The 9088-nt window shown below is 38.8% G+C and overlaps 1 pseudogene; it reads left to right on the top strand.

The window, feature by feature from the left end:
* The first annotated feature begins 413 nt into the window (after positions 1-413).
* LOC121248717 lies at positions 414-8150 on the top strand (annotated as a pseudogene).
* Positions 8151-9088: the final 938 nt, after the last annotated feature.

Genomic DNA, 9088 nt, shown 5'->3' with positions numbered 1-9088 from the left:
TTTTTTAATTTTTTTACTTAATAATTAATGAAATATTTTTTAATATTATTATGATTTTTTTTTTTAAAAATATTTAAAAGTATTAAAAAATAAATGTATGAAAAAATTCAAAAAAAAAAAAAAATCGTGGTCGTAGAGCAACCCATTAATATAATATTAATTTATTTATTTACGAAATTAATACTGTCTCATTTAGAATTCGTCAAAAACCTCGCTGGCCCCGCGTGCATGAACGGTTGACTTCAAAAACCCTTGCGATCATGATGAACCCACGACGTAGTCCTCAAGATTGCAATGACTTGTCTCGGTTGACTCGTAAGTCGACGTTGAAAGTGGAAACAATTATTTGTAAACTTTTCGGATTTTATTTTTAAACTTCAATTACTTTAGGCCTCTAACTTCATACGAAAGGAAACAAAACAGAGGAGAACAGAGAGGTTGCCAAGAGCTCATTCTGCTCGTTATGGATTCTATCATTGTGTTTCTCGTTCTCTGTGCATTTTTTACTGCTTCAGCTCAACAAATACAGTCCAATGTAATCCGAGGCTCTACTCTAAAGCCCGGCATCAACTCTACGTGGTTGTCACGTTCTGGCCTCTTTGCCTTTGGATTTTATAAGCATGGCAATGGCTACGCTGTTGGTATTTTTCTTGCTGGAATTCCTCAAAAAACTGTTGTCTGGACTGTAAACCGTGACGATCCTCCAGTCTCAAGCAATGCTACCTTGCATTTTTCCGGGGATGGCAAGCTTGTCCTGCAATCGACACCAGAGCAAAGATTCAGTACCATAGCTGATTCTGTTGGTTCTACTTCCGCTGCGCGCCATGCTTGATTCTGGGAATTTTGTGCTCTATAATTCTGATAAAAAAAATGCTATGGCAGAGTTTTGAACATCCGACTGATTCCCTTTTACCCGGTCAACGTCTCTTAGCAGGTACAGAGCTGTTTTCTGGTATATCAGCAACTGATCACTGAACGGGTATCTTTCGTCTTAAGATGCTACATGATGGACACCTTGTTCAATATCCGGTGGACACTCCAGACACCGCTGGATATGCTTATTGGGCATCTGGGACATTTGGAAGTGGAGATAACGTAACGCTAAACTTTAGTCCTGATGGCCATCTCTACTTGCTCAACGCTACCGGTGCTAACATTAGGAATCTAACCGATGGAGGATATCCTACAAAGGAAACTATTTATCTTATGAGAATTGATGCAGATGGCATATTCCGACTGTACTCATATAAGCTGAAACAGAATGGAAACTGGTCTAACAAAAGAAAATATCTGTGTTGGAACCAATGTGGTCACCGCTTTCGTATTGATTGAATTGAATTGAAAATATTACAAGATGTCTTCTTCTAATATATACAAAAAGTTAAGATAGACTGAATCTGTATAATGTGTTGGGAAAATAAATTAATAGAGGACAGCTATCTATTTCCTATGATCTGCATATCATACTCCAAATGAAGCAAGCGGCTCCTCTAGTTTTCTTGTAAGTCAGGGGCTTGTCATTCCAAATAGAGCAAAGTCAAAACTGCATATAGGGAACAACAACATGTAGCTTTGATCCACAATTTACGCCTCCTAATTTTCTTCTAGCTGTCTCAATACTCCCCTTAAAGATGGAGAAGCTATAGAGTGGATTCCCATCTTGTTTAGTAAATGATGAAACTGTCTAGATCCGATTGCCTTGGTTAAAATATCAGCAATTTGTAAATTTGTAGAAATGTGAAATGGTTTCAATAAACCTTCTTGAATCCTTTCCCGAACAATGTGGCAATCAATCTCAATATGCTTCGTTCTTTCATGATAAACTGGATTTGATGCAATATGGATGGCAGCTTGATTGTCGCAAAATAATTGAACAGGTTGGTTGAGAGTTACACCGAGGTCTTGTAACAGGCTCCGAAACCAAACCAATTCACATGTGGTAGATGCCATCGAGCGATATTCGGCTTCTGCTGATGATCGAGATACTGTTCTTTGTTTCTTTGATTTCCAAGAGACCAAAGCATCTCCCAGAAAAATGCAAAATCCAGTGATTGATCTTCTTGTCTTCGAGCATACTCCCCAGTCGGCATCACAGAAAGCTACTAACTGCAGTGGTTTGTTAGTTGGGTAAAATAAACCTTGTGATGGAGATCCTTTTATGTATCTTACAACTCTAAGGGCTGCCTTCCAGTGAGCCACTTTCGATTGGTTTAGAAATTGACTCAAGACTTGCACAGAGTAAGAAATATCTGGGTGTGTGATCGTTAAATATAGCAATCGGCCAATTAATCTTCTGTACTCTTTTGGATCAGCAAGTTCGGGTCCTTCCTCCTCATTAAGCTTCAAATTTTGTTGTATTGGAAATTGAACGGATTTTGCTCCAATTAACCCACAATCTTGTAAGATTTCTAATGCATATTTTCTTTGGCATATGGAAATCCCTTTTGAACAGCGGGCTATCTCTATCCCTAGAAAAAATTTCAACTTCCCAAGGTCTTTCAATTTGAAGTGTTTTTCAAGATACTCTTTCAAGTGTTGAATCTCGATCTCATTGTCTCCTCCTATCACCATGTCATCAACATAAACAATCATGACAGTGAAAGATGTCTTTGTCCTTTTGAAGAACAGTGAGTAGTCGGCTTTGGATTGTGTGAACCCAATTTTGGTGATGACTGAAGTTAACTTGTGATTCTATTGCCTTGAAACTTGTTTCAAACCATAGAGGGACTTTTTCAGCTTGCATACACGATTCTCCCCCTCTCTACCATATCCCGGTGGTAATGACATGTAGACTTCTTCTTCCAAATCACCATAGAGGAAAGCATTATTGATGTCTAGATGGTAGAGGGACCAACCTTTAGAGGCAGCAGTGGCCAAGAGGCAGCGGACAGTAGGCATTTTTGCTACCGGGGAAAAAGTCTCGAAATAATCCTCCCCTTCTTTCTGTGTATATCCCTTTGCTACGAGGCGTGCCTTGTGTCTCTCAATGGTTCCATCTACTTTGTATTTTGTTTTGAACACCCATTTGCATCCCACAACCATTTTTCCTCTCGGCTGTGTAGTCAACTCCCAAGTGTCATTTTCTTTAAGGGCTCTGAGTTCATTTTGCATAGCCATTTGCCAATGAGAATGTTGGCTAGCTGTGGCAAATGAGGTGGGCTCGGGTTCCATGGTGATGGCTAAGCTGAAGCTACGGTGAGCCGGGAACATGTTATCATAATTGAGGACATAGGAAAGGGAATGAGATTTACCGTCATCTATTTGCTGTACAACAAGAGAACCATGTGGCATTGCTAGAGAGGTAACAAGTCGACAATGGAAATCCTGGAGATAGCTAGGTTGCCTTCTTTGTCGAGTGGATCTTCTCAGCTTAGGGTCAATGAGTGTTGGTGTAGGTAAGTGTAGCTCTGGCTGGGATGTGTCACTAGGATGGGAATGCTCAGCGAGTTGGTAAGTTTCAATAGTGGTGTCGTGGCTGGTTTGAGCAGGTGCTGCTGTTGGAGACTCAAAATATTCTAAGAAGGGGTTTGGTATTACGGCCAGGTCATCAAGTCTTGAGAGAGGAGGTGTTTGTAAAAGTAAGGGTAGCTGATTTGTGTTTAGGAAGTGAAATGTGGTTTCATAGAAGATTACATCACGACTAATGAAGATTTCTTGAGTCTTCAAGTCAAAGAGTTTGTAACCTTTAATGCCATTAGGGTATCCTATGAACAAGCATCTACATGCTCTTGGATCAAACTTGGATCGGTGTGGATTGAGAATTGATGCATAGCATAGACATCCTAGAGTCTTTAGGTGAGAATATTAAGGGATTTTAGAAAAAATGATTTGATATGGGGATCGGTTTTGGAGGTTTGGAGAAGGGATTCGATTTATTAAATACGCTGCTGTGACAACGCATTCTCCCCAGAATTTTAAGGGTAAATTGGCTTGAAATCTGAGAGCTCTTGCTACATTCAACAAGTGTAGGTGTTTTCTTTCAACGATGGAGTTTTATTGGGGAGTATAGATGCAACTTTGTTGGTGAACAACCCATTTTGAAGCAAACAATTCGGTCATTTGAAATTCTTTTCCTTGATCAGACCTTATTCCTTTAATCTTACATTGAAATTGATTTTCAACAAGATTGAAGAAACTTTGTATGATTTGTCTTGTTTGTCCTTTAGAACGCATGAGGCAAATCCATGTCATTCTACTCTGGTCATCAACTATTGTTAGAAAATAATGAGCACCATTGAGTGAACTAACGGAGAAAGAGCCCCAAATATCCATGTGTATTAGATTAAAAGGTGCATCGACAAATTTTTGACTCTTTGGAAAAGACAACCGGGTTTGTTTTGCCATATGACAAGTTTCACATTGATGCTTGTCAACAAAAGGAGGGATATTAGGCTCTATACTATGTAATAAATTGAGGCGTTGATCGGAAGGGTGTCCCAAACGTAAATACCACAATTCTGGTGTCAAAACAGAGGAAGAGTTGGCCAAGGGTTGGTGAGATGGCAGCTTGTCCCCGAGCTGATTATTCTCCAAAAGATAGAGCCCTTATTTTTCTCTAGCAATTCCAATCGTCCTCCAAGTGTCCAGCTCCTGAATAAAGCATTGTTTAGCCAAGAAAATGAAACAAGTGTTTAGGTCTCGACTAATCTGACTTGTAGAAATGAGATTGTAATGGAAATTAGGTCCGTATAGGACATTCTTTAAAATGAGAGCAGATGAAATGATGACAGTCCCTATATGTGAAACTGGTACCGTAGTGCCATTGGGTAGATTAACCGAGACATTTTCCAAAAACTTTTTCTGTGTAAGGAGCTCAAGAAATCCTGTGATGTGATCAGTTGCCCCACTATCAAGAATCCATGCACTTCTATTGGTGATGTTGTTTGTGCAGCTCAAAGAATGTTTCAAGGAAATAGATGAAGCAGCAAGAAGCTTACCGTTATGTTTTGGTATATTTATACCTTGATTTTATGAGTTGCTGCTAGATGGAGTGGAATTTTGGCACTGCAAAAGGGCTATAAGCTGTTGTATCTGGTCTGGTGAGATGTTTAGATTTGTCACCCCCAAGCCTTCATCTGAGGATGCATTGTTGGCCATCTTCTGCTGGTTTCCACCTCCAGTTCTTGGCTTATACATTTTGTGGTTTGAAGGGTATCCGTAGATTTCCCAACAAGTTTCCACAGTATGATTTGTTCTCCCACATTTCGTGCATGGTGCTCGCTCCTTAGGACCCGATCCTTTGTAGTTTCCTTTTGTCTGCTTGGAATTTCCCTTCTGGTTCTGAGGTCTGCCACTGTTGACTGCCATTGCTGCAGATTCCAAAACATTTTGGACTGGGTTAGTAAGTTCATGATTTGCCTCTCCTTGTAGGACAAGATTGAACACCTCATCTAGTGAGGGCAGCGGGTCCTTAACAGAATCTGGTTTCTTAAGTCTGCGTGAGTGTCATCCAATCCCATAAGGAATTGCATAATCTGTCTTCTCTCAAGCCTTTTGTTCAGCACGGAAATAGCCCCACAATCCATTGTTGCGCATTTGAAAGGTTCTTCATACTTCATTATCTCTTCCCAGATGTATTTCAACTTTGAAAAATAGACACTTGCTGGATGTTTTTCTTGTTTAGTTGTTGATAGCTGCTGTTCAAGCATGAAAATTCTGTTATTGCTTGACCTTGCAAACCTTTTCTTGAGCTCATCCCATACTGTTGATGCCGAGTCTGACCACATGATGTATCCACCAATTTCAGGTGAGAGACTGTTGGTGATCCAAGATAGGATCATATGGTTGCATCTCTGCCATTGTGGGTATTTGGCATCTGTTTCAGCAGGCCTTTTGATGGTGCCATTGATGAAGCCTAATTTATTTTTGGCTGAGAGAGCTACATACATAGCTCTACTCCAAGCATGATAATTATGAGGGGTTAATGGTTGTGAGACTAAAACAAGTCCAGGACTCTCCCCATGATGTAGGAAATAGGGATTGGAAAATTCATCTTCAGGTTGGTGAGGTTCGGCCATAATGAGGGTGGGTAAGAGGAAGTTTTTTTTTTTTTTTTTTGAGATGAAGATGAGATGTCAGGATTGTTAGAACAGAGAGATTCAAAGCTCTTTCTCTGATACCATAACAAAAGAAAATATCTGGTGTTGGAACCAATGTGGTCACCACTGCTTTCGTATTGATTGAATTGAATTGAAAATATTACAAGATGTCTTCTTCTAATATATACAAAAAGTTAAGATAGACTGAATCTGCACAATGTGTTGGGAAAATAAATTAATAGAGGATAGCTATCTATTTCCTATGATCTGCATATCAGACTCCAAATGAAGCAAGCGTCTCCTCTAGTTTTCTTGTAAGTCAGGGGCTTGTCATTCCAAATAGAGTAAAGTCAAAACTTCATATAGGGAACAACAACATGTAGCTTTGATCCACAATTTACGCCTCCTAATTTTCTTCTAGCTGTCTCAATATGGTCAGTTGTATGGTCATCTTCGAATGATTTGTGTGATCCCAAGGGTCTCTGTGGACTAAACGGTTATTGTGTTTCGAATGATACAGAAGCTAAATGTGTATGTCTTCCTGGGTTTGAAATGGTACACCCGGGGAATTGGACTCCAGGCTGTGACAGAAGTTTCAGTGCTCCTGGTTGCAACAACAAGAATGAATACTTACACCATGGAGGAGCTGGCTAATACCCAATGGGAAGATGTTTCGTATTCTATTATGTCGTTTCTACTCAAAGAAGATTGCAAACAAGCCTGCCTAGAGGATTGTAACTGTGAAGCTGCACTATTCAAAGACGGGAACTGCAACAAACAAAGGCCCCCATTGAGATACGGAAGAAGAAAATTTAGTGATTCAGCGATAGCTTTCATCAAGGTTAAGTAAATCGACACCTGTTACAAGTAAAGATATGCCGAAAGAAAACGGGGAAGGCCTTCGACTAGACATTCTAATTATTAGTGCTGTCTTTCTTACTTTTGGAGGTATGATGTTGGTAATTTCTGGAATTGTTTTCTACAAAAATCATTTCTGGTATAGAAAGCTCCCGTTTAATGGAGATGTTGAGCTGAGCGACGATGTTGCTCTTCGACCATTTACTTATCTAGACCTTGAGAAAGCGACCGATGGCTTTAGGGAAGAGGTTGGAAGAGGATCATTTGGCACAGTTTACAAAGGGGCAACATTGAGAGGCCAGAAGATTGTGGCAGTGAAGAAGCTAGAGAAAGTGATGGCTGAAGGGGAAAGAGAGTTCCAGACTGAGATGAAAGTGATCGGGAGAACGCATCACAGAAATCTGGTCCGTCTACTCGGGTATTGTCATGATGGGATTCATAGGCTTTTGGTATACGAGTTCATGAGCAATGGATCACTGGCAGATATACTCTTCACACCAGGAAAACAACCTTGTTGGGAAGAAAGAATGGGAATTGCTCGCGACATAGCAAGAGGAATCCTTTATCTCCACGAAGAGTGCGAGCAACAAATCATTCATTGTGACCCCAGAACATTCTCATGGATGATTACGGGTGTGCAAAAATCTCTGACTTTGGATTGGCAAAGCTACTGAAACCAGACCAAACCAGGACCTTTACCGGCATTAGAGGGACGAGGGGATATGTTGCACCGGAGTAGCATCAGAAACTGCCCATAACAGTCAAGGCAGATGTTTACAGCTATGGAATTGTGTTGTTGGAAATCATCTGTCTACGAAAGAGTGTGGATTGGAGTCTACCAGAGGAAAAAGCTGTTCTTGAAGACTGGGCCTACCACTGTTTCGAGGCTGGCGACTTGGGCCAATTAGTTGGGCGGGATGATGAGGTTGACAAGAAACAGTTGGAGAGAATGGTTAAATTAGGACTTTGGTGCATTCAGGATGAACCATCACTCCGGCCCTCGATGAAGAAGGTTCTACTTATGCTGGAAGGAACTGTGGATATTCCAATCCCTCCCAGCCCTACTTCTTTTTTCAGTGTGATCTAGGCTAGGCTGGCTGTCAACTGCTTGATCAGCCTCGTAGTTTCTACATCCAAGTGTAATTTTTCCTACAAGTTTTACTTTTAGGTGCCTGTTTGTGTATTCTCTGGTTGTAGTTGGTATTTAACTCTTTACTTTCCATTATAGTAAAAGTGTTCTTGTCAATGTCATGTACGGGATGATGCCTTTACAAGCTTATATTGATACAATAACAACACTACTACTGACGTTGAGCATCAGCTTACATTGAATAATATTTATATTTAATTATTTTTATTCTTCTTTATAGAAATAATAAATTCCATAATAAATATTACGTTATTACCTGGATTACAAGTACATAACTCTTGTGTGCGATCGAATTATATATATATATATATATATATATATTTATGAATATATGAACACAAGTCATACCACAAATATATATGAATAAGAAAATAATTTGACACACAATATTTTTTATAATTATATTTTAAATGAAGAATATTTTTATAAAAGTAATAAAATTTTATAAAAATACATTTATTTTATAACATTGACGACTTTTTGGGGTCCTTGGTTCTTGAGTCTTGACAACGACATTGAATGCAACTTTATTACATAATCACGGAGAAATAAAGCGAAAGGAAAAGACTTGTTTATCTCCGGGGTGGACCGATAAGTGGATGTAACGCCTTGTACATAAGAGTATTTTAATACTTACAATACTAAAACTTAGGGATACCAACATGCAATACCATTCGTGGACTTATAAGAATACGATACGAAATTAGCGAATTTAGATTTGATGTTAATGAGTTCAAGTCAAAACATATTGATCCGTTAAGATACGTTTTATAAACGGATCAACCCGTTTAATCCGAAATTAATCCATTTTTACCCATTTAGATCTTATTTTAAAATTATAATTTTATTATTATTGAGTTGTAATGTTAGTATTTCTCTCTATGCTTATCTTTTTATTGTTGAGATTATAATTTTGAACCTATGCTTATATTTGTTATTGTAGGGTTTGTAATATTGGTTTTATTATATGTTAAAATTTAAAAAAATGTTGATATTTTTTGTTAGTAGGTAATCTTATTTTTTTAAAATATTGTGACTATTA

The sequence above is a fragment of the Juglans microcarpa x Juglans regia genome, chromosome 2D, assembly GCF_004785595.1.
Source record: "Juglans microcarpa x Juglans regia isolate MS1-56 chromosome 2D, Jm3101_v1.0, whole genome shotgun sequence".
NCBI classification, from domain to species: Eukaryota; Viridiplantae; Streptophyta; class Magnoliopsida; order Fagales; family Juglandaceae; genus Juglans; species Juglans microcarpa x Juglans regia.
Note: the sequence above shows the minus strand (reverse complement) of the source record. Positions and strands in the feature narration are given on the sequence as shown.